General features: G+C 42.1%; 1 protein-coding gene across 12 annotated transcripts in view; it reads right to left on the reverse strand.

Moving 5' to 3' along the window:
- Positions 1-27,519, reverse strand: part of kiaa1217 (KIAA1217 ortholog) — a 95,801-nt gene that overhangs the window by 44,803 nt on the left and 23,479 nt on the right. The window contains exon 1 of one of the 12 annotated variants that reach the window (XM_031850436.1): positions 14,605-14,774. The exons of the other annotated variants lie outside the window; for them this stretch is intronic. The gene's annotated coding sequence lies outside the window, so the exon portion shown is untranslated. Of the gene's footprint in view, positions 1-14,604; positions 14,775-27,519 lie in introns of those variants that run through there. 12 annotated transcript variants of the gene reach the window in all.

Here is a 27,519-nt window from a genome sequence, read left to right on the forward strand (position 1 = left end):
TTGAAGTTACATTTTAAGAGCCAAAACCAGAATGATGGCTTGTTAAACTGCTAAAAACTGCAGACACATTTTCCTGAAGATCCTTTGTTTTCCCCATCAGTTGCCCTTCCTGTCAGACCGAGACCACCTGATTCCGTGCCCTTCGCTTATCTCGTTACGCTCTTCCGCCCACAGTCAGCGCTGCACGCTGACCCTGCCGAGCTACAGGAGAAGGGCAATGTGTGAGAGTCTGTGGAGGTGACCCGCTCAAAGCCCGACGAAAAAGACGCTGATTTCTACACCAACCTGTCACTGATTGCTGATCTGACAGATAAAGCTCTTTCCGTGCAGGTAACTGACACCAGAGTTCCAAAATGCCCCCGCAATGCAGACTGGCCACATTTTTCATATCAAATACACACACACACACACACACACACACACGCAAACAATCACAGTCATTCATGCACTAACACTCACATGCAGGAAGTATCTCACTTCCGATCTGGGTATCTGTTTCACTGCATGTTCAAGTCATAAAAACTACAATTTTCAGCGATGTCAACACTTGAGAATTTTGCACACAATTGGAAAAACATACCACATGTGTGAAAGTGATTCTTTACAAAGAGAAAGGTGAACTAGGACCCTTTAGGTGGAAGGGATTTCATTTCTAGTGTTGCCTAAAGCTCGCTGCCAAGGAAAGTTGTCCACATATGAAATCCACCAATCAGAGAGACCATTGCGAATGAGGTGACCTTTACCCCCAAGTCCTTCCCTCCTGGATCAGAGCTGCTTTGTTTTGATTTTGGGAGGTTGATTATATGACTTTAAGGTCACAATGTCACGATTCATGGAGGAGAGCAGGCTGCTATTTTGTCTTCTTCTTTATGCTGTATTAGCACAGAACTGGCCTTAATAAATTCAATATGTTTTTTTAAATAATTCAGAAATTCTTGCTCTCATAGTTTTCCTTTCCCCCCCCCCTATTATTATTATTGAAAAAACGCCCACTCCTACACATTTCTTCGTGATTGAACCACATCCTTCTCCTCTCTCTGTGTTTCTTTGACCTGTTGATTTAAAAGTAAAGTCTCCAATGCGCATGTGTACTATGAGAGCATTCACCCCTATGTCATACTGTGAACTACAGCACAGTCAACAGATAGCATCGTTTCTCAACTGTTCCCTCACTGGCTGTCCTCCCCATTAAAACACACAACTGTCCACTCATGAATAAAAAAACGTAAAATAAAGCACCACATATGAATTATACATATGAAGCTGACAAATAAAATCTCATTAGTGGCTTAAAAAGTCAAAATTCAGATGTCATATTCTGAAGTTCTGTACCTCTTTTGTATGCTCAGCACATGACTAGATTTTCCTTTCCTTTACCATCTTTCTGCCTGTCTGTCCTTCCCACCTTTCTCTCACTTAATGAGCCATCTCCCAAACCCCACCCTGTTAGCTTAGACCACCGCAACATCTGTCTCAGCTCAGACTTGTGGACACCCACAGCTCTGTGGTACATACACTCATTGCGATGCACCTTTCAATTAAGATACATGTGCGTATGTGTGGATACATACAGTAGGAATGTGTGTATGTGTGTAGTCAGATAGATACACAGGCCTGTCCAGGCTTTCCGCTCTGGTGAAGCCTTATAAACAGACAGGGCCGCCAACCTGACAGGCAGTCCGCCAAAATACATGAGTTACAGACATGTGGTCTGGTGTGCGAGTGTGGGTGTCAGCAATGGGAATAGTAGCAGTGGTGAGGTGAGCAGATGTGACATGAAAACAGCTATGGAACTGCAGATAATTTGACAACCTAACATTGCAAAATAAAGGTTAAATATATATGCATCACACAGGGGAATCCCAGCGTGAGGCTTTGTACTGTAGCTGGGCTCAGCGACGAATTGCAAATTGATTTTGCTGTGCTTTGCCTCCGAGGGGGAATTGCTTATCCTGACACTTGTAGATCTCTAACTAAAGTGAAAAGTTAACACCCTCCCCACTGAACAGACTACAACTTCGATAACGTTTGACTCAGTCCTTGGACTGGGAGAAATCACTATTCATAAGTCTGCAAATCAATCATTTTGCTCTGTCTCCCTCATCCCTCCTTCCCTTGTGTTTTTCTCCAGTGATTGTAAACAAGCTAAACAAGCTAAGGGGAGCTGAGAGCGGAGCCATTGGCAGGGCGGGCCTGTTAGTTCTGATACCTGCTTCTAAGAGAGCCAGAGGACAACTCAAACAGACAGCGTTGCTTATTGGCCAGCTCCACTCATCAGCACATACGCTGTGTCTTTCTGCTACCCCTCTCTGACGCACATCAGGCCCGGATCGATCCGAATCAACTCACCGGCTTATTGCCTTCTCTGTTCTAAACAAGTTGCTGCTATATTTGTGAGATGCACTGCATTTTCATCTCACCAGGGGGTGCTGTTGAAGATGCACCAGGCATGCTGTGGAATCATCAGGGAGGATTTGTGTGTATGAGTGTGTGCGTGTATATGTGTGAGAAAGAGAATATAAGAGGAAAGTGTGTTTGGGTGCCTCCTCAACCTTGCACAAGGAAGTAAGCTCTAGCATATTTCCTTTGTCGTTTATTAACTGAGACACTAAGTGCTGCTCAATGAACCGGTGTGTTTGTTAGTGTGTCTCTGTGTGCAATTATGTGTGTGTGTGTGTGTGTGCACACAAGCGCACATGTGTTTGCCAGTAAACCCCAGCAGTGTGTACACTTCATTAACTCGTGGCCAGAGTAGGTGTAAGTCAACCTAGCCACCGGCTCATATGTCTGCGGGTCTCCCCTGACAACCGTCTCTGGGCCAACAGCGAGGCCGGTGGTGTCCTGAGGAGGAAGCACCAGTTGCAGCTGAGAAGAGGACATCGTGCTACCTCTTCCCCCCACCCCTGACTGAGAAAAACTTTTTCCTTGTAATCTGATTGACTTGGGTCACGCGCCGCGACCTCCCGAGGACCAGAATCTCCCGAGGAGATCCGCACTGAACTCTCTTCCCTGAATAAAAGATAAGAGAGCACTGGGATAGAAACTATTTCATTGCAGTTAATTTAATAACACCAAAGCCCCAATGTGAGTGACTCATCTGTTTAACAGCCTACCAAGTGTGACTAGGGCCGGGTATCATTTGAATTTGTTCATACTAGTGCCGATTCCGTATTTGAGTTTCAATACCAATATATCTTTTGCCAGGCGAGAGACTGGCACTGCAGTTGTTACATCGAACCGCAGAGGTCAAAGGGATGGAAATATTAAAATTAATAATTATAATAATTAGAATTGCCAGTAACAGACTATAAATTTAACACCACCACAAAATACAGCCTCCAGTTTGGCTATAAAACTGAACATTCTATCCTTCATGCAGGGCTGTTGTATGCATGCAGACTAATGGCTAGGTGAATAACAAAATATTTTTCCTCTTTATTTTGGGGAGGACTAATCCTTTAAGCCTGTAGCTGCATGGGACTCGGGCCATGTGATGGTAGTTTCACGGTGGACATCAGATCTGCCTACAGACTCGTAGGACAGACTGTACATTAGCCAGCAGAATGTTGCCTGTCGGTATTTTGCAACAGGAAACTGCATGAAGTGAGAAAACGTCAAATTCTCAGGCCTCTCTCAAACTGTGTGCTTGTTGATAAGATATCTCTTATCAACAACTGTTTCGGCAAGTTTTCTCTGTCAACAAAATCAAAACAAGTGCACACAGCGGAAATGCACTTGCGATATCAACACATAGAAATACATACACAGGCACATAAACACAAGCACATACAGTATGCCCACAGTAAATTAAAGTTATGGCTTATTTTGCAAAGTCAAGCTTAAAATACCGAGGGAGGCACCTGCTCTTCTTATCTGATGATAATTAGATGACGTGGGACACATTTTAAGACAGACGTCTACAAAGATGCACTAGAGATTTCACAGCACAGTCCTGAGCAAATTTAAGCAACTTTAGTCCCTTTTGCTGCAGCGAGTTAACTATGCGTTCAGCCTGCACATGCCTTTCAATATGCCTGCTCTCTCACAAGTTTATTAAAAAGTGATTGTGCTGCAATTGCACTCTTCATAGTGATAAGCAGCTTAGGTCCTGGACTTTGCCTGCCAGTCAATCATGCATTTCTCACTTTCCCCCCTGCACTGCATTTTCCTCCTCTCCTGTTTCCTCTGCATTCTAGCACAGCATAACTAACATTAACTTCAAGCGTATTACTACCTAACAGCTCAGGAAAAAATCTGCTTTTGTAAATTTGCTGTATGAGATTAGGCTTGAAGATAAAGCTGAAATACCTAAAAACTACACTGCTCCGCTTATGCTATATTCTCCAAGTGTCTACAACTGTGTGCATCAGAGAGCTGATGAAACTGAGTGGCTCCATAAGGCCCTGCTTTGGAGCGGTGAGTGCTGCTGGAGCTGATAAGTGATGCAGGTGGTGGAGGGATGTGAAATAGGCCCTTTTCAGGGGGAGCCACTCTGAGAATCCTGGGAACGCTAGCGCCTCTGTCCCAGTCTTTATCTGTGAAACCTGCTGTGTGCTGTCCGTGTGTCTGTGGCTGTGTGTCCCGGTATGGATGTGTGTGTGTGTGTATGGGTCAGTGGGTGGACTGCATCCAAGCCTAAGGCTCTGTGGAGCCAAAATGGGAATGTTTAAGAAAACAAAAAAATATTGTGTGCATATATTTTCAAGAGGATTTTACTTAGTTGAATCACAAGAATGCAAGGGATCAACTTGATGGAAAGAAACGAAAAAACACAAGCTTTATTATAGTGTGGTTGCAGCAACGGAAATGTAGCAACTTTCCCATGGGAGAGGAGGAGAAAAAGTGAGCGCCTGCAAAGTTTAATAGTCTCACCACAGTGGGGCCGTAATGCACAGCCAGGTCACGGGTGTGTGGATGGCAGAGGAGTGTGTGTGTGGGCACAATTCTAACTGCAATGCTCGTGATTGATTTTACTCTGTGTACATGAAATAGTTATCGAGCATCATATTGCCTCTTGGTGTTATTGGCCTCTGTACTGTAATCAACTCCTCCTCCCTGCAGCACAGCAGGCTAATTTAAAGACCTTAACTATAAAAATTGAAGAGTGAATGCAACAGGAAAGGTATAGGCATTGGGAGTCTTTGTGACGGGGACACTAAAGTCACAACTTTGAAGCTGCTCTAATCAATTCCTTAGTAACAATGGATCATACCACTACATGTAATGTTAAAGGAGTCACTCGAAGTGACAAAACCTCAGAGAATTGGCACCTGACTCCCCAGTTCCCCTCAGTTCCTAGGATAATTGTAGTCTTTCATCTTATTATTTTGACCTAAAATTAGCGACTAGCTGGTGAACATCATGAAGCATTTATCAGCTAAAGAGACAAATATTTTCCACAGGAGTTGGTGGAGACCAAAACAGAGCTAAAAGGAGAGTTCAAATTGAACTTACGTCGTAATGCCCTCAAATAAACGCAAATGTTGCTCTTTGTTTGTTGGATGTAAATAAGCAAAGAAAATGATATGGACAGGACAATGTGTTTGTCGTTTCTCTAAGGAAATGATTCACTAAGTCAGGAAGCAGCATATATATATGTTAAACATGTTAAAACACATGAATGTTAAAACTGGTGGTTGTCCAAAAGTCTTCTTAATATTGAGGTCACAAGTACATTATAAGTGTCAGTGTACAGCACTGACACTTTAGCTGTACAAAGTGATGAAAAAGGCCACTGTTACATCCCTTAAAGACAACAACAGTCACAGCCAATTTAAAATGTCCCAGTGGCATGGCCTTCCTGGCTTGAAAGTGATGCTCAGCATTGTTTGGTCCGTAACAAACACGTTAAAGTAGAAACCGGTCCATTCATGTGGACAGGCATAAAGCAGTTCCTTCAAGTGTTATTAAGTTAGTTAAATGCTAATTCCCTTAGGGCTATATTTACATGGCTCTGTCCTCTTTGGGAGAGCCAGCTCTGCTTACCCTTTGCATTGTGGCAGAGGAAGGAACAGGTCTGAAATGTATTTGTTTTAACACACAAGTCTAAAAATAACTGCAGGACAAAGCACACAAGACACAAAGGCTCTGCGATTTGAGAGGAGGAAAAGACATTTCCAGAGATCCTACTATTTCAGCCTAAGGAGCTGGCCAGACTATATCGGCCTCGAGTTCTCTCATTGGTTACTAATGACATCATCCCCAGGGCGAGCCCCCCCCCCTCCCGCCCGACGATGTCATCAGTGCTGAAGCATCTCAGTGATGTAATGCAGGGAGGTACTCAAGTAGCACCCCTTCTTTCTTCCCCTTCCTTCCTCTCCTCTCTCATCCTGTTTCTTCTTTCCCATTCCTCTCTCCATCTTCATCTTTTCATTACGCCCTTTCCGCTCATCAGCTGCACCCAGATAAAAATCCCTTCCCACCTGTTTATTAGCGCTTCGATACAGGGCACAGAGGTTTACAGTTAAGCCCGGAGCAATTAAGAGCTCTTAAATGGCTCTTAAAAAGACAAGGAGGATTGACAGGGGGAGAGCATTTACATTTCTTAATCCCGCCTGCGTCCTGCAGCTGTAATTAAAATATAGATCAGAGATCAGAGGTGTGACTAAAGACATGAAAATCCAGGTGGGCATGACGTCATTAAGTTAGTTATAAGTGCTCTGGATACGGAGCACAAGCATTATTCTGTAGACTTAGATATGTGCAACTACAAGACAGAGTGTAACGGGTTTTATTTCACTTTGGATAAAAAATCTGACCCATGAAATGGCAGAGACATACTTAACCATAATGTGTAGTCCAACATCTGAGTGTTATGTCAGTTTGTTCCTCTTTGATTTATACAGACCATTTCATCTTTTGGCTAGGCCCTCACATCTGTTTTTTAATCACAATTTGTGAGTGAGTGAGTGTGTGTGTGTGTCCTGGGCAAACATCCAGAGCTCAAGCGGATTAGCGAGGGGACTCTACCCTGATCAAAGCAGCACAGAATCCAGCTTACTGGGACATACTGTGTAACACATAACCCCCATGGAAATGATACTGTAGATGCTGCAAACTCATGCTGTAGACCTCCAACTGCAATGCACCATAGACCCTTAAAAGGGAACATTTCTTGTATGTCTTTCCTATCGTGTAGACACATTTTGGTCTGAGGAAAAACTCTCTAGCGAAGCTGGAAATCAGAGAACTGACACCCAAACTAAGTAATGTCATCAAGTGTGAAGTATGCAGCTGCTCCATAGAAATGGTACTGGTTAATAGTCCAAAGAGAATGTACTGGTTTGTTTTCTGGAGAAACACCAAGAAGATCATTTGTGTCCACGAGGTCTGTGGTAGGTATGGCAACTATCCCTTTCCTTTTTAATGGTACTACTGCCAAAATTCAGAAAAAACATTTATGTCTGAATTTAATATGATTTATGAATGTTGGCGCTAAGCCATTTGAGGGCACACCTCGGCCTTTAAGTAGCTATTTTGTATGAACAGTTAAGGAAATGATACGAGCAATGTAAAAGTAATCACTTGACTCTCCAGTTCCCCTGAGCTTCACTGTTTCGGTGCACTGCTCTCATCAACCCTGTCTCCAGTGGCAACAGGAAGCTGTTTTTCCATTAAGAAAAGCTCTGATAAACCTATACTGTGCACAACTTACCCAGCACCAAATGGCAGACAGGCAAAGGTAGCGACTAGCTGGTGGACATAGTGGAGAATTTAGCAGCTAAAGAGGCGGATATTTCCCTCAGGAGTTGGTGGAGACAAAAGCTAAGAGAAAATAAATATTGGCTGGTCAGATGGTTTAAATGCCACTCAAACGGCATCTTCTGGATATGTAAGCAGACAACAGTCTGCTAAAACCTTCACTAAATCAATGTCAATGTTGTGTTTACACCTTGTTATGCTGCCCCAAGTGGCCAACTCCATTTTGATGGGCATTTATAACTTCTAACATCGTCTATACAAGCATTAGAACAATGTAAAAAACAATACATAGATTGTAGATCAAAAACAGTCCGTAGTAAGAACCCTGCTTCCCATTGGTGCACATATACCTTGCTGCACATCTGCAAAGAAACTCTCGAGAAGCTTTAGAGTTCCGTCACGTTATTGGTCGACTCCAATTGGGGCCCGCTGATACAAAGTAAGACATGCATTATGGATGCAGCCCCAGTAAATTCAGATTGAGATAGTGACTGTAATTAAGTCATTCTCTAGAGCACTCCATCAAACTGTCTGAGCTTGACTGAGAGACCAAATGGGATGTGTCTGAGTCTAATAATAAAAGGCCTCCTCAACCATGGCTGGGATCTGTCCGCCTGAGCAGACACTGAGGAGCTTTTGGCTAAACTCACAGGAAGCTTCAACACAGGGTAAAACGAATTGATATCTTAATATGTGAACAAACCACGTAAAGCACATTCCTCCTCATGATTAGCTTGTTGTAGGATTGGCAGTCCATTGGCCAGACAGGCAACACGCCACATTTCAACACGGCTGCTTGCGCACACACATGCAGATAGCTGATACAGTACCCCGTCCCTTCCCCTCAGCTTCATTATGTACATAGTGAGATGGTTATTTTGCGATGCCTCTGTGGCTAACCACCGTCATCCATCAGCTAATGGCTTTAGCATGTGCCTAGCAGCCCATTGGCTCCAGCGGTCTCAGGTCCCGGAGAGCTGAAATGAAGCAGGGCATTGTTGTGTTGCTGCCGGGGAGGATACACACTCTTGTGAAAGGAAAACCTGACGGGAAGGAAACCTCGAAACAAAGCGCTAAGAAAAGGTGATAAAGAGCACAAGGGACTGAACTGTGTGTTGGTGTGTGTTTGAACGTGTGTGCCGAGGGTCCGTTTCCCTTCTTCCTGCCATTATAAAAAATGAATGGAAATGTTCAGAACTTCGTGGAATACTCTGTGGCCTTGAATTTGAAGGTAGAAGCAGAATGGGATCTTGGGTGAATGGAAACTCTAAGCTAAACCAATTACTAGCCATAGTTTCCCCCCTTTTATGGGAATGTAACGATAGACTGGTAAACCTTATGGCTGCCCCATAATATAGATATTATCTGAAAAGACGAGCTTTAAAAACAAATGCTGTGAAGGAGCTTATGAGCTAAAAACTCAGACGAGAACCGCGTCACTACTCGGAAGGCTAAAATGGAAAAATACCGTTAAAGGCCTATTATGGTTTTCAGCTAGAAAGACTGCTAAAATATTACTCAAATGTTTTCACACTGGGGACATATTTCACTTTTATTAACACTGGCACTACCATAGAAACTCATTTAGGGTACTGAGGTGAAGCAGAATGGTAAAAGACTTACTACAACATTGAAAATGTCAGGTTTTACAAGATGGCTTTCATTACTCTGAGGGGAGCCTGGGGGTGGAATAGCTCATAGGCACAGTAGCGGAAGATCTAGAGGTAAAAATGCTGCAAAAAACTAAAAGAAAAAAACTTTTTATTAACTGAAAAGGTTATTTTTCAATTGTCTATGGTATAAATAAGAAGACCAGAACCAATGATAGAACAAACAGTAAATTGATTGTATCAACAAGTATTGCCTATGTGCCAAAGTCTATCTTATTCCTCTTGTTTTAAAAAGAAAAACTGTTCAAGAACACATGAGCTACACCGTTGCACATCTTCCTTCATTATGATGAACATGGAAACTAAAGTTTGTTTTGAGTTGATCCAACATGCACAGTCCTGGTGCCTTGAATACAAGCAAGCACACCAACTCCACGCCTGAAAATTGTCCACAACAAACACTATTTACTCCTGTTTGAGAAGTGGGAATCTAGTATTGCAGCCTGACAACTTCACTTCCACCAAATGCTGCGTCTATCTTGTGTGACGAAATCTTTTTTTCAACTGCAGAACGGATTTGAAGTTAAGAGGTGTCACGCTTGTATAATCCACTACTCCTTAAATAAAATCCTGAGAATAAACAGATTCCAGACATGGTTGCAAATACAGCCACTCCTGTATGTCTGCCATTACCTTTACCCTGTAAATTACCTTTTTTAATACTCATTAAACTGCTCTTTCTGGGCCTCTTTCCAGTATTTACATGGTCTAGTCTATTTATCAGTCCGAGCAGGAAGGAGCTCTCCGAACAGACCATGTAGAATTAGAAGGCAGGTTTCTTCAAAACGTCCAACTCCAGAGCTCAGGTAGCCGCCGTTCCTAGAATAGCCCGGCTTAATGAAAACATCCTGTGTGTCAAAGGCTTTACAGAATATTTTAGGACTTTTATAATCTCAACTGTGGCTAAATGAGAGTGTGTCGAGTTTGTCAGGCAGAGGGGTAATTATGAAATCATGCCACGATAGTGACTCATTAGTAAGCGGTCAATTTGGTTGATAGAGAACATAAAAGAGCTAACATCTAAGGAAAAAGGGCAAGACACTGCAGGTTGTTAAATAGGGTTCAGGACAGAAGTCTCATCCATATTAATTGGGATTAGGCAGCTTTAAGACTCAAATTCGGACTTTTCTTAATTACCAACGCTTTATGGGGACAGAAAACCTTGAGTACTTTCAAAGAGTGAGAATGACATATGCAAATACAGTTTTACAGGCCTGACACATAAGGACATTTGTAGATTATATATTTCATCAGTGCACTTTTACTGCATTTCATCTTCCCTCTAATATCAGCTTGGCCTCCTTGGATTGTTCTTTGTCACCACTCTTTCATTTTGCCTCATGATCAATTTGCTCAGAGGGCAGAGACGGTTGTAGACAGATGGACGAAAACATTCCACTCCTGTTCATGTTCATGTGTACACAAAGCGTGTCTGTCACTGGACACAAAAACAGCCCTGGTACGTTCTTGTGTGTTGTGGAAGGCACCACGTCAAACCAAATGCCTAAAGGAGTGATCGGATGGGAGAGGCGGAGGGATGTTTACACTGGGTGAAAAGACCTGGAGGGGTTAATAGCGGCTGAAGAGTGTCAGAACATTGTCTGCTTGAGCCTCTCCCGCCTCCGTCTGAGCCGGTGGGTGGGGAACATTTGTCTTACCCCCCCCTTCTCATCTCATCAGTGCCAGAAGAGATGGTCAAACAAATGACTTCACTCAATAGGTGGAGTGACTGAAGTATATGAAACTTACGAGTGTCAAGAGGGAGTAAAGAGTGAGGGAAAAGGACAGTGCTTTGTCACCTAAGCAGGGCATTTTTACAAGAATGAAGAGTAACTTTTGCAGAAAATAAACAGATGTTTTACAGTTGTGTTTCTGTGGGTCCACCCATTTGTAGGTTAACCGAAAGGGACATGTTCCAAAAAAAATAATCTAATTTCATGTCTTGGCAAAATTTCCATTAGCTCCAGCAGCATCGGACGTCACGACAGGAAGCATGCGGATTATCCTTGTCACAGCAAAGCCGACAGCATTCACTGCAGCAAATGCTGAGGTCTAACATAAGCCTCTACTATTGCCCAACAGCACAACAATAGAAGACAACACCAGGGAAACAACATTTGCAATATCACTGCCTCCTTTAGAACTGTGCAGGAGAGGTTTTGCATCCCAATATATTTATTTGGAGCTGAATTCTTTTTCTGCTTTAGATTTTCTACCAGGGGTTGAAAAAATAATTTATTTCCATTCAGATCAATTGTGAATATCAAAAACAAAGGGCACAGGTAATGAGTGTCTGAGACTGTATTTTCTTAATGTCAATGCAGAAATAGAGATTTCCACAGAGTGCCTGTTCCCATGAATATGATTTAGCTCAAAATTAGGTCAGTTCTCAACAAGTAGAAGTCAATTAATGTGACTGAGATTTCATCCGATTATACCTTGCAATCATCCCCACCTCTATTAGACTCAAGTTGTTTTGGCCATAAGGACTTAGCTGCTGAAACGATAGGAAATCTTCCTCGAGGACGAGATCAGTTTTTTGCAGCTAATTGAGAACTAAATGCGCTTTAGGAAAAATCTTAAAGCTTACTGACTAAACTGATACTAGCAGTGGACACTTTACTGTCCGAAAACGCTATGAAGTGACCCTGTGAAGGAAGTCGGGCTTTATATAAACCTTTAAACGAATGGCTTTATCTTGATTGGGAATGAAGAAAACCGCAGTGGATATGCTTTAAAAAGTCAGTTCACCCAACTACAAAAAAAACTCAGAGCTTGAAGGTTAATAAAGACCATGAAAATGTTTGTTTGACCAAAAATTCTAGTAAGTCTCACTTACTGGAACATTTTCAGAGATTTCCGTCATAATCACTGGAATGGCATTTAGAAGATCACCAGCTCTTTCCAGTCAGTATCCGTGTTGCTGTGGATAATCCACACACTCGATCAAAGAGGTTTTATTGGAACTTTCCTCTCTAAAAAGGGGGAGGGGGGTAATTTGGGTGAACATATCCTTTAATGATGCTTTAACTCAAAATCAAAATCGGCATTCTTTTCTCTTTTTCTGTCTTCCTGTCTGTTTCTCTCTTGCTCTATCTATTTTTTTTTACAAACACAAACAAATGCACTTGAAGGAGCTTCATTCAGTTATCATTTCTGTAACTCAGCCACCAACAGTGGCGGAAATGAGAGCTCCGTAATGAGGTTCGATCAAAAACTGAAGCTCAATGAGACGTGGCTCGAGTTGGCTCGGGGCCCAATAAGGGATGACAGCTTGCAGGAGAAACACCTGGTCAGGCCCCCCCCCCCTCAGCACTGCTCGGCCACATGCCGAGGTGTGTTTCAACCGAGCTCAATGTCCCGTGGCAGCCATCAAACTCCACAGCCACAGATTTGCATCAGCTAATACATCTGGTCCAGGTTAGTGCTTGATCTCCTGCTCAGACCCAGACACGATCCGTTAAGTCTGGATACCGATGCAAGAGAGCATTCCAGCAAGGTAATCAAGTGGTCAAAACGTAACCTTAATAACGATATCAGACAAATGGATGCATATGGTCAGGAGCTACTGTGTGCCTTTGCTTGTTAAAAAAAAAAAAAAAAAAAAAAAAACACTGCCAAAATCCCTGTGCCTCATATGCTAGCATTTAGACAAATAGCTTGGCTGAGTTAAACTGGCAGCCAAAGCAGTGCCTTAGAGTTAATAACAGTTTCCTCTGGTCTTGTGAGAAATTGACAACTTGCTACATCAGCAAAGCACAGATAAAACTTGTGAGAACGCTGTCTGAACGCTGTCAAAGTGCCGGAACGAGCGATGAAGGATGGAGTCCGGGGGGCTCTGGCAGGGTGCAAGGGTGCAAACTCATTTGTCTTTCTGACGAGGTACTCCTCTCCGGCCTGTTTACCTCCCCCCGAGCACAGGAGCTGAAGTTGATATACTCATCGCTGAAAGAGACACAACAAATCACACCCATCTCTGAACACCTGACTCGTAAAAAGGAGGGTTATGGAATCTTTACATACCTGTATTCCTGCAGGATTAATTACAAAACAGTGAAGCGAAAACATAGCTAATTGGTGAGCTGCCTAAGCGTGTTGCTTTGTTTTTAAAAAATAGTTTTGCCTTTATTAGACAGATCACAATGTTGAGCGTTTGACTTTTCTTTGTGTTCGTGCTTGGGCAGGCCACTCTTTTCCAGATGTAAATCTCCTCAACAGTGGAAAAAGTTCCAGCGGTATTGGAGAGCTCCCGACAGGATAATAGGCTTGTCAAGACAGTAAAATGCTTAAAATGCTATTTTATTTGCAGCGTGGTGACAAACTAGTGAAATAGTAGTAACTAGTAGGCACAGCACTCAGATAATAAGAGATCACTATTTACAACAGTTTACTGCTCGGCCTATGAATCTAAGTGACATCTGAGTAGTCTCTTTGAAGACGCGTATTGACATTGATGTTCACTTTGAGAGGAGGAATGCAGCATTTCCCCGGTGGGAAAACTTAACAATCCATTTGATCCAGAGAGCAAACAGCACCATACAAACCAGCACCAAATCCACAGTAAATCTGATCTAAAATCAGCTGCTTTCATCTACAAATGTCACTCCTCTCCGTGATCTATGAAAGGGAGATACACACGCAGTGAAATCGATTAAGAAATGTTCTGTAGAGTGGTTGAATCTGAGACGATTCATGTAAGAGACAGTTTGTGCAAGGACTGTGTTTTCGTGAAAGTGACCGTGATGTTTTCAAGTTCAGCCTCTCGTGGTCTGACCCGCACCACTCGACTCCCCCATTAGCTTAATTAGACACAGCCACACACACACACATTAGATGGTCCCCTGAATGGCTGGCTGCAGTTCAAGGCACCACAAAAACAGCTATGCAAAACAAGCGGCTTTCAGAGCCAGGGGAAACCATCAGCAAACAGCACACACACACACACACACACACACACACACACACACACACACACACATTAAGGACACTACGCTGTGTGCCATTCAAAAATCCTCCGGAATTTAAAATGACATTGCGTGCAATAATAACACCAAGCCACTTCTCAAGTCATGCAAGAATTCTTTCGCCTTAGAATACAGCAGTTGGAATCCACAGAGGAGAAAATGGGTGTTGTTTTGTACTCACATGGAGCCAATATGACTGAGCATCTGTGCGTATTTAAGTTCACATCTGTGTGAGAGAGCGTCTTCTTGTGTGAGATGTGGCTACTCACCTTTCTTTTCTGGCTCTCTGCAATCCAGTCCTGATAGATAAAGCCCAAAGTCTTGGGTACGACGAGAGTGACACAAACTAACTAACACACCGTCGCAGTCCCAAACTTTTTGCTGTCTCCCGGCAGATCTGCACACTTCCCCTGCTCCCCCTCCCTCCCTCCCTCCCTCTATTTCTCCCTCCCTCTCTCTCTCTCTCTCTTACTTCAGCACTTCCTGGGCTGCTGTTTATGCTCCAATCAGGCCATCCAAGAACTACCGCTGCCCCTCCGCCCCCTCCTCTCCCTCAGCCAACAGCCATTGTTTAGCGGGGGCTTGTCACATGTAGATGTCTGTGCGTATGTTCCACCTTGACCAAGAGGGAACCTTTTGCCACGACCCGAAGCTCTCTGGAGTAAGGCTGATGGGCTAAAGAAACCCACATGGAGGGGGCTTTCTGCTTGAGTGTCTTACTGAGAGAGATACACTTTTTCTGGCATGAAGAAAAGGGGGTAGCAGCATTGAGTAACGGTTGGGGGTGTGTCTGGAACTTTCTCTCCAAATCCAACAGCTTGTTGTTACAAACCGCAATGAGGCTCAGCCCATCATAGCCCCACAGAGAGCCTCAGAGCTCTGTCTCCAAAACAAGGCGCCTTTTACCATAGTCTGCCAAAAGTTTCCACCACGATATCTCAACCCCTTCTCCCAAAGCCTTAGCCTCTACTTCATGGATTCACTAAGCTGCTAGCACAGTCAGGCCAGCTCTCTCCAGGCTTTTGGGTGAAATAAAAAAAAGGGTGGAGGTGTGATGTGGGGGTGCGGGGCGGGAAGGTCGAAAGGTGACGCGTGGGAGGAGACAGGTTGACAGCAGCACACTGAGCTTTTGTTGGTGTTGTTAACAGTTCCATCGTCGCATGACGGTAACACCTTGTGGGTTGTGGAAGAGTTCAGACCGAGCCGAAGACATTTAGGTGGTATAACTTGAAACACATGTTTTACTTTCAAGATAAAGCTTTTGGAGGCAAAACATATATATATATTGGTAATTGAGATGAATGGCTGTGCATTGGATTAAATAGGATAAGGATTTTCAAAGAATAATTCTGGTTTATTACAACTTGGGTCTTTTTAATTGTTTGGTTATGATAACATTGTACCAAAGTTATTCCTGAGATCTGAGAATATGCTAACATTGATACGACAAAGTGCAACAGTACCTTGATACACAAATAGTCAGAAAATCAGACAGGCTCTACGACAACAAGTTAGCAACCAGTGAACCACTTAATTAAAAATAAAAATTTAAAGTGAGAACACAAAAAATATCAAAAGTAATCCCCGAATGCACCTGAAAACGGCACACTGTAAATTCTGTAAGTTAGCGTTGAACTACCTTTGTTTTCTTATCCAAATAATTTTGAATAATCTGGACATTTAAGGCAAAGTTGTGGGACTCAAAAAGTGACAGATTACAAAAAGAATGGTCAAAATCGAAGCAGTGGAGGCCGAGCGCAAGTCAAGGTTATTCTGATTGACTTTGGAGGGCTCCCCCTCCAGAGCCACAGAAGACATTATACATCGGTTCTCACAGGCTAAGTAGCACTCCACACGATAAGTAAACTAATTATGACATGTACAATCGGTGGAGGGCCCATTTAACTCCTTTAGAACAGTCTGACTACTTACATAATTTGCATTGTCTGACGTCTTTTCACCATCAACTTAGTGAGCACAATGCTACTATTACACATACATATGATGGCCCTAACTAGGAAAATAGGACCCGTTTTGTAATAAACTAGAGTTATTCTGATGCTACTGTGATGGAATGCGAACTTGAAATGACCAAACTAAAGCTCTCTCCTCTGCCTTCACTACTCATTTCTTCTTCTTCTCTCCTCTCCTATATAACCTTCCCTCTGCTGTGAATGTGATTCATTCAGTCAGCCACACAGGCAGATTGGGGTGCCTCTGTGCCAGGCTGGACTCAGGAAACATTCATCTTCTTGTTTAGTCTGGGCACCATGTGTTGGAGCTGGGAGGTCGCTCTCCTCCGCAGACCCCTCCTCTTGTGCACACAAGCACAGAAAAACCCCACACTGACAGACACGATGTGGACGTTCACTGCTGTGGTTCATTGTTTAGGGGCTCAGATGCACAAAACAACGAAACTTCAAAGCGGCACGAACGTCAAAAGAGGAAAATGTTCACTCCCTGTGTGGCTCAGGTGTGTCAGCGTGGAGGCTTTGTTCATCAGCATCCATTTCTTATGCTGCTATAATCACATAATAAAGAAGGGGAAAGAGATGTTGACTCAGAGCAAAGAGTCATTTATGAAGCAGATAACAGGAGGCAGGTGCAGGGAATGTATACAGTGCAGTTTGTGCAGTTGTGTGAAAATGTGAAACTGTATGTGCATGTGCTCATGAATGCTATTTGGGCTCTTGATGCCACGTGAAAGTGTAAATGCCTTGACATCACTTTCTTCCTGCATGAACAATATAAACAGGGCCCACTTTGACTAATCCCTTAGTTCTAAATCCTTCCATTGCTGAAAAGAGACCCAAACAAATGGAGAGGGGAGACAAAATAAATCAAAACATTTGGGATTTAACAAGCGAGAGAGCAGGTGAGGATTACACCTGAAGCTATTCAGTTTGGAGCCTCAGCCTGTGCCAGTCTGCCACGGAGGAACCCAGTGAATGAGCCACCTGCTTGCCTCGGAAGACACCAAAGGACTCGACTGCGCTTGTATAATTTGAGTAAAGAGAGTGAAATGACAGGCAGCTCGCTTTCAGTAACACAAATGCCAAAAGATGCAGAAAAAAAATAGATTCATAGCTTTCATGGTCTCAAAGACGGCTTTAAAAATTAAAAATAAAAGTTGAAAGACGGGAAAGAAATAGTGAAATTCAGTAAAGATGAGCCATATCATAAAAAATAAAAAAAAAATAAAAAATAAAAAAATTTAAAAAAAAAAGAACAGGAGTTATCCAACATGACAGCTTGTCATGTGGCTACTTTAATCCAAATGTTGCGTAGTTGCTTGACATGCTGAAAAAGGCCGTCTATGGGGATATGCTGCTGAAATACACACAGTTTTATATTTTATGCAATTTTACTGTTGCACTTGATAACCTTAACGCCCAACAGCTTTACTCAGCTACTCTAACGCTTTACGTCAATGCCCCATTTAGCAATTATTAGCAGTATGTTAGACGGAGATAAGGACATTTGTATTAATATATTTGTAACAGGTATAACAGTATAACATAATGAATCCTTCAATGTGTTATAAAGCTTTTTTTTGACTCCACGATGTAGGTTTAACAGTCAAAGGTATTGCTGCGGAGTCGTTTTCACTTCAGTACCTAGATTTTTAGAGTCAGTGTCTTGCTGGCTCACATCAGGTTTTGGTTTCCAGGGCATCTTTCTACCAAAGTGACACAGAGTGCAAAAAAAAAAAAGATGCACCAAAGGCCTTGGCTGCAATCCACCCATATCCCACTCTTGCCCATGGACCAAGCTGCCCTTTTCATATATTTAGCCTGAAATCATCCAAAGCCCTGGTGAGCTGCTGCTCTCTATTTTAAAGCCAGTTTCATAATCTTCTACAGGGAGGCCGGAGAGTTTAGCCGATGGCCACAATGGAGCCACTGGTCTAGATCTCCGAGTCAGCGTCAAACACTCCAAAAGAGCACAAACAGAAATCTTACTTAAGTTCTGAGTTAATGACTTTAGAGAAATGTCTGAAGATGATGACCATGCTTACTCTCTGCAACACAAAACAAAAGCCCAACTCTTTGCATTATAACACATTTAACCCGTCACAAACACATCGGCAGTCTGCAGAGATACCACAACTCACGGTCATAACGTGATGTAGCAGCTTGGTGAACCTGCCTGAAATCATTAAGGATTTCCGCGTAGCAGAAGTTGAAGAACTATTGATTAAATAAATTAATAACAGCCTGAAGTAATGAGAATGTGAAGTGAGAGGTGTGACATCAGACCCGGGCTGGAAAAGTGAATGTGGCACTATGAGGCCAGTCTGATTGTCCTGTGGCCCACTGCAACAGTGACAGAGAGGAACAATGAGACATAACCCAGCTGGGGAACATAGCACAGAGGGTCAGAGGGGTCACATGACTGTGTTTCTTGTCTGTCTGCCAGTTTGGCTGCTGGTCTCTCCGTCTCTGGGTGGGCGCACACTTACACATGCGTGAATACAAGTGGCAGCATCCATGAAGATGTGGTTAGACAGATTACGTCCTTGAGAGAACGTGAGTGTATCATTCTGTGTTGAAGACTTCAATCAGTCTTCCAGTCAAGACAATCTCTGAGATGTAAAGGATAGAACATGACGGCCAAGACTTGGTCAACAAAGGGTCCAGAGGTTAACAAAGCAGGGGCTAAGTGCCAGCTTCGGTGCCAGCCAGGCTGCAGGCAATATGAAGATTACAAGCCAACTTCTTCCTAGATCTCAGGTCTGAATATCAGAATGAGCAGAAATACCTTATTACAAACTATCTTAAAATAAGTCAGAAAAGTGCTTCTGTCACTCAGCAACTATTGTCAGAATGCCCTGGAGTAAAGCCGTCCGTTGCTGCAAGAATGCAATTACAGACGGAACAAAAAGGACTCATAATGCAGCAAAAATGGCTGCACATTGCATTGCCTATAACCAACAAACTATGTCAGTTTTCTAGAATCACCTTTTCTTTTTTACAGCCACAGCTTAAAATATCCGGTTGGATTAAATGTGTCTACCTTATTCTGATTGATAGCATGTTAACATTTCTTTAATATCAATATAATAAACTAATTTCACAGTGTTGCAGGAAATTGTTAAAATTAAACAACTTTTATATCTTACATACATTTTTAGATAATTTGGATTACTAAATCTAAAATAATACGAGACCATTTGGGTCAAAGTAATAATGGACGGTGATTAAAAACTGGAAGGCTGAACTCTTATCCCCAAGAATCTTACCAGACATGCCCTCTATGCACTTCAAGCATTTCATGCTTTTAATAACAAACTTTGTTTGAAGAACTACAGTGTTTTCCAGGATATTTGCAACTGTCAATAACCCAGAGACAGTGAGCATGTGCGAAATGGTTGGCAACAATGCCAGGCCACCAGCTGGTTTAGGCGGTGAACCTGTCAGGTCAGGCTCTTCTCCTCTCCCACCTAGCGCCACATCTGTCCATCACTCCCTCTGCCTCTCATATTACCCCTCTATTATGTAACACTTTAAAATCATTGCAAGTGCAGCCGAGCAAACAATAACGGTAAGTTTTTTGTTGTCATAGAAATATGATTTCTAATCAGGTTTATGGAGTAATACAATGTATTTAGCTTAATTGTGTTTGGCTCATAAGTGCACTTTAGTGCCTTCTGGTGCAGTATAAAAATGATTGCTGCATCTGCCTTTCAAAATATGTCATGCAAAACATGTCTGCAAGGAATTTGGAGTTAAATCGGCCCTAAAGATATAAGTGATTTGCCTATCGATAAAAGCATCCTTTATTGCTCCTCTGCAAAATATTTCAACAATGAATAATTGATGGTTGCACAACAAATTAACTGCCTGCTGTCGCATTGTGAACTGTGGGTCTCAATCAGCAACTTAGCATACCCTTCTTGACTTCCCATTGATATTAGACGCTCCCTGCCTGCCTGTCAAAGGATTTCAGGGGATCACACAACAACAAACAAATAAATGTGTTATGAAATATGCAGCGCTGAGGAACATTTGGTCCCAATCAAAATTAATATTCTGTCTCCATGAACATAAAGAGAACCAGAGAGAGGAGAGTAAAAAGAAGAATTAGCTTTACTTTCTCATTACATATACATCATTTCTGTGTTCAGCACATCCACAAAAATTCACAAAACTACTGCTTTTAGTATGCTTTTACTACACTATGATTTCCCTTACACCTATGTAATTGAATTATTAGAATGTTTCATGATAAATTTACACTTTTTCATCAATTGCTATCATTATTTCCGGCAACATTTAGTTAAAACAATGTTGCTTTTCTTTTTCTGAAGCAACAACAAGACGCAACTATAACGTTGTGACCGCTATTTGACAAAAAAACAAAAAAAGATTCAGTATGGATGTGAGCCGACCTTTTAGCTAGAGACAAGAGAGAAGGGGCTGCAGCAGCCATGAGGCATACACTTGGCTAGTATGGGGGTGCTGAAACTTTAAAGATGTTCAAACAGGGTTCAGACAGACAGTCTGCAGGGAGCTGCACAGGTCAGTGCCATCACCAAAGCCCAGCAGCCCAAGCATCTGTTCTCTGAAAAAAAACAAGCAGCACAGTGTCACCATGTCTTCCATGTACGTATACACCTGTGCATGTGTTAATATACTTGTGGACTTGTGATGTTGCCAAGGTGGGACACAGATGAAACATATTACATTGGAGTAGGACAGGGCTTTAAACACACTGCCCTGTTTTCAAAACGATCATGTTTGATTTCTATCCTTGTTTCACTGCCTGTTGTATAACTCCAGAATGGGTTCTGCCTTGCATTGTCTTTTTATCCAGTCTCTCTGGTCACAAGAAATCAAATATTATATAACAAGGGATGTTAGATAAGAGTTTCTGATGCCTATCACAACCCATCTACATCCTTCTGCTGGGCAAAACTATTGGCTGGGAAGGATCATGACAAATGGTTATTTGGCTGAGAATAACTCGAAGAGACAATTGAATCAGAGAAACAGACTCTACAAATAATGGATGCCGAACAATTGACTTTAGCACAGCCCAAATAATCTGATTTAAAATGTATTTCTACTGTTTTCTTTCAGAGCAGTATCAAAAGTATAGTAATAAAGGGCTTAAATCTTTTTATCCTGTCACTTTGGTTGAATGGTCTATTAAATGTGCTCCTATCCAGCTTCCACTGCTCCTAAACTGATAACATATTCACCCCTTTTTGATTTCATTCTTGTGATGAACTGGAGTAAGCGCGGTAGGATTGGAGATAAAAGTGGAAAAAAAGGGAGATTCTGAAGAAACTGCTGGCACAGAATTCTCACGTGTGCATCACAGTTTTCTGTATTGAACCTCCAGCTGTTGACATCGGTTTAGCAGAAATACCCTCCAGTCTGTCCCTGCAGCTCAGGCTAGATTGCTGCGTCAGTCTCATGATAGCTTTAGCTGCCTAGCTGGAGAGCATGCATGTCTTACCAATGACTTCATCACAAAGCCAAACCGTATTATTCCCCTTTAGAAAAATCCCCCAGATTTGAGAGAGTGTGGGGGGGGGGGGAGTATATTTGATCCCTGATTCAATGTTCCTAGTGTTTAATACTGTAAAAATGTACCGAGGATGCTCAGAGGCACAGGGCGGCTGTCAAACCCATCTAAGTGTTTCACATTCAGGGGAAAAGAAACTTGGGAAAAAAAGTGAAGTTTTTAGTCACAGCCTAATTGAACAAGCTGTGCAAGCAGGGATGAAATGAATAAACGTCAAATTAAACTCTTTGACAAAACCGCACAAGAGGCATAAACCTCCACGAGGACTGGAACTCCAGTTTGGGCATTAGACTGAATCAAGTTCAACCTGAAATCCTATTAGCTGTACAGCTGGGGGCGCTACATGCTAGGAGCTTTTGAACTCTCCAATATGGAGTGGAAGAAACTCACCACACTTTCACTGATGTCAATGACTTTAGGGTTGTTGGGTGTAATTATGTGAAGTGGTAGGAAACCTGCTCACTATCAAAAGCTAAAGATGAGAGATTTCATATGTGGCCAGGAAGTCTGTTTTATTTCTAGTTGCAATAAGGAATACATCTTCCTCTGTTTTTGTATGAAACAGCACACACGCTCAATGTTTTACAGCTCTGCTCTTCCACGTATTGCACAGACATGTCGGCCTAAAGAACAGGCCCCCCCTGAATATCTATATTCAGTTGCTATATGGCTTGTCAGTATTATCAAAAAGCCAAAGGAAGTGCGATTTCATAAACACGTGTAAAAAGAGAATCCGTATTTGTGTTGTGAATTTTTCGCCTTAATTTGAAGGAACACATCAAGCAGGAAATGATTATTCAGTGCATGTGGGTCACAGTGATCTTAATGGCTTCAGAGCAGGACGAGGGTGTTCTCTGTTAACTATGACAGGCCGAGACCTTGCTGAGCACATGACAATTATAGCACAGTGTCTGTCTGTTCTGCTGGCAAATAAGGTACATTTAAAACTGACTCCATTATAAGCCACAGTTAGGCTGTTATTAAGTGGCAGGATGTTGCAGCATCTGCTATCAGCACTGGTAATAATGGTTAATAAAATCCATTAGGCCTACTATACCATATTTAAAGCTGGCAATGAAAACTCAATGTCTGACTTCTTAATTATGAATATACTGTTCATCACGCTCACTATCGAAGGCCTGAAGCAGCACAGGTCATAAACATTCAGAGACCACACAAGCTCCCGAGTCTGTGGAGGATCTGGCACAGTCTTTGCAAATAAATGCTTTTTTTGGTGAGTAAACACTGAGTAAATACTTCTCCGACAGAGGGGAATGCCTGAGTTATCAGTTTCATATTTAAACAGACATTTGAAAAAAAAAAAAAAAGGGTGCTGCTTAGAGTGAATACAATTGATGTGTCCATCTTGCAAACCTAAAGCCCTTTGCCAAAAGAGAGGCTCCTTCAGTGCTACTTGAGCCATTATTCATTATCCATTCATTGCAAAAGGTGTAGTAGCTATAATGTAGGGTACCTTCTTGCTGCTGGGTAACCGATAATGTAAGAGAAGTTGATAAAACCTCCATAACAGCCACACAGGTAACTGCACACTTTTATCATATCTCATTCCACAAGCACCTTTATTAAATACACGTTGATACATGCAGCTGTCTGACGTGTATATTAAACTCTCAGCACTACAGTTGCAAGTCAACACACACACACACACACACACACACACACACACACACACACACACACACACACACACACACACACTAGCACACAGATGAACCATCACTGCCACTGATGCAGCCAAGAAAACAAAACGAGGAGAAAATCAAAAAATGAAAAATACATAAGCAAAGTATGGACCAGCTCTGCCGGGCACTTTTAATCCTGCAACTTTAATTTCTCTTCTTCATCTGACAGTCGCCCTCTCTATTCCTCTCCCAGGACAGTAAGAGAGAGAGTGAGAGAAAGAGGCCTATACATCAGTCAGATTTAATGCTGCCTCATCCTGCTCAGCACTCGTATCACATGGTGTAAATCATCAATAACCTTTACGAGCCACTCTGCCTTGGCTAAAACACAAGGATAATGTGTGGCTCCTGCTGGAACCACAAACTCCCAACCCAGGCATCTTGGAGCATATTTTCTGCATGCAATTGCATCACAACATTAAAAAACAGGCCATTAAGAATTAAAAATAGTTTATTTGGTTGAAAAGTGAAATTCAAACACAGGATGCTGACTCAAAGATCCATCTCTGATAGACAGAATAAGGGTTTGAAACAGACCACAAGATAAGACACACGTTGTTATTTGTTCGCTATAATGTACAGAAGATTCATTTTCAAGCAGTATTGTGAGAGATTAAAGTTTCCTCCTATGTTGGTCGTTTGTTGAGCTGCGTGACTTTCACACCAGACACTGTATGTTCACAGGCTTTTGTCACTTTTTTTGTGCTGGAAGTTTTGAGGCAGTGGAGCGGCACAGAAGACAACAGGGTAAAGACAAGAGGAAAATCCCAAAATAGTCATGGGGCTTCAGACATGCATGATGGTTCTATTTTTGAATTTGTAACTAGCATTTACTGAGCAGAGAGCGAAGACATTCTCCTCCAATGTGGATATGACATGTCCATTTCCCTTCAGTTTAGGGATCAACCAAGAAGTAAAACCCGAGTGTCCTTTCTGTCCTCAACAATGAATAGGAACATTACTTTTTTGTGTTGCTCTTAGTTCCTCTTCCTGACCATACACCACAACTATGCTTATAGTTGTGGTGTATGGTTCTCAACCGGAGAGAGAGAATGTGGTTTCACTCAAATCTCTGGTCACATCTTTAGGGTGGTGATTGATTTCTCTTCTCATGTTATCTTAGATATGATTTAAATGAGTTCAGCTAAAGGTCAGTAGGCCCTGGCATGGCTTGAGGTAATTAAAAAACACTTAGTCTCTATAAAAGTGGCACTACAAGGCAGGAAAATCAGTCAATGGGGAAGCATGGTGGATCATGTGTTCAACATCTACACACCAGGTGGCAACCTCCAGTTCAGAAAAGTGAATCCAATGAAGTGTGATTGTATAGAAGTCTATGTTACCTAAAAATGTCTACGCCCACTTTTTATATACAGTCTATGCTACACACTCACAGAGTAGGTTAACACCATTAATCAGCTACTGTTTTCATGGAACAGTTCAATATTTTGGGGACGTACAATTATTGGCTTTTTTTGCCAAAAGTTAGATGAGAAGTTCAATATCACTCTCATGTCTGTATGCTAAGTAAGTACGGAGATGAAGCCAGGAGGCAATTAGCAATTAGTCAACTCCTGGCTTCAGCTCCACACGTAGCGCATAAATGTAAGAGTGGAATTGATCTTCTCGTCTAAGTCACTGCAAGAAAGTGAATTAGTATATTTCCCAAAAAAAAAAAAAAAATCACACCATTCCTTCTATTTTAAGTTAACCTTGAGATCAATTCTGGTAGAAACTCTCTGCTAGTCTGCTACATGGACACAAAACTATTTTAATGACATCCTCCGAATATTCCCCTTGCAAAAGATCACAGATGGGTACCGCCAGCAACACTAAATATTAATGTAATGTTAATGAAAAATTCAGTCCCCTGAAACAACATGTCGATGTTAAAGAAATAAACACAGCGGGAGATTCAATTTGACTCGTCTGAACTGTGGAGATAAAAGTGAGTGAATATTTAGCAGTTTGTACAAAAGGGCCCACAGACATTTTGTGCACAGTCACCAATGCCCACACAGACTGTCCAACAGACACACACACATACCACATCACGTGTGCCTGAAGGGCAAAAGGGTGTAAGAGGGGAGGTGGAGACATATTGATTTCTCTGTCAACTCTTTCAGAGGAAGCCCTGAGGGAGGCCTTGCATCCGCTTACACCCCTCGGTTGGATGAATTAACCACATTTATGCTTTGGGCTAGAACACACACACACACACACACACACACACACATTACATTTAATTGAAAAAAAAGATATTTAGTCGTGAGATGTCTGGTTTGAAGGAATGTCATGCCACATTTGCAGTATTAGCTTTGAAGACTTGGCTGTGTAATCATGCCAAACTAATAGGTCACATTGAAAGTAAATATGCAAAAGATGTAGACATGTTATTTGACTTCAACAAGTGAAAACCTTGGGAACTGAAGTCGGGGTGGGCAACACAGAGGTTAAGGCTTTTGTTTTATCCTTAATCTGACACGGAGAGAAAGCCAGTCCCCTCTGCTGTTTGTCTTTGAGAGCCGCACAGCCTCAGGAATCAGGAAGAAGCAACATTGCCCCAAGCGACACCCCAAAAGAAAAACACACCAGAGGGGATTTACAATACACACTCATGAGTAGTCACATAACCAAAGCTCTTTCTTCTTGCTCAGTGGCCCAATTATTCTCTGTTTCTGTTTGAGCGATGAGTCACATCCACTAATTTTCTTAACACACATCCCAGGTCCATGAACACACCATTAGTTCACCTACTCTTCTTCCTTTTAATGACTCATTGGACTTCTCTCCAGTCTTTGGGTGTTTATTGACAAGGTGTTGTCTCCCACAGCTGAGAAAACATTGTTTTGAAAACAAAGTTTTGTGACATTTAGAGTAAAATGTATTTAAAAACATTTTTAAACTCCTCTAACTGACCTAAGTCCATAGACGAACAGGTGTGAAGCTTTTCTTTTCTTCTTCTGCTCAATCATATGCAAAGGAACAAGAACAGCATGACATAACGGTGAGTAAATAAGATGAATCCTTAGTGAAAGTTTGTGATTGCTCGATTCATGGTGAGAGTCGGGGGTTTGCTTAAAATCAACCCCCTACTTACGGGCTTCAATTTGTCAGCTCAATCACAAAAAAATGGAATGTCTGTATAGTTCAAAGGAACTCACTCCCTCAAATTCCCTTTTGGTAAAAAGCACTGTCGAGACATTGCACATGTGTGTAAGAGACTTGTAAACGATCCAGGCCTGTAAAAGACACACATAAAAAGGTAATTATTTCTGAATAATCAGAAATACATATCCGTTTTGTGAGTCAATTGATGTGGAGGGGAAATACTTTGCAATCTTAATAACTCTTGTGTCTGCCTGATAGTTGTCAAAGAAAAGAAAACCCAGAGAGACAACTGGGGGTTTAAAGAGTCACGAGAGGCTGCAATTAAAGTAATCCCTAACTCTTGGCTTCAATGTCAAAGAAATGTGCGATCACATCCCAATCCTCGAACTCATTCCCTTTACAGTAAGCTGGGTTTTTTTCAAAGGAAAGTAAGGCAGCATCTGTGAAAAAAGTCTGTCATGGATACACACCCCTCAGACTATCAACAGAGCAAGTGCTTTCAGCAAAACTGACACAGTGTACTATGCAGTGAGCATGTACAAGCATGTAACACTTCTCTTGCCAATGATTCACGCGTTATCGCTGTTGGTAGTACACGGTGGTAGTACACGTGTACATTTATTTCACTTGGGGCAACATGGAAATGTCTTAACGTCCATCACTTGTAAACAAGCTGAAGCAACGCTGCACATACTGATGTGGTTACAAATCTTGCAAAACCATATCAGGCAAGAAGCAACATATCATAAGTGCTGCTGCCCGAGTCTGGATGAGCAAAGAAAATGCAGACGAGGCTTATGATCGTGCCGTGCTGTTTCTTTTATTGACTCACCCTCT

The sequence above is a fragment of the Anarrhichthys ocellatus genome, unplaced genomic scaffold, assembly GCF_004355925.1.
Source record: "Anarrhichthys ocellatus isolate YVR2014 unplaced genomic scaffold, GSC_Weel_1.0 scaffold10, whole genome shotgun sequence".
In the NCBI taxonomy this organism is placed as follows: Eukaryota; Metazoa; Chordata; class Actinopteri; order Perciformes; family Anarhichadidae; genus Anarrhichthys; species Anarrhichthys ocellatus.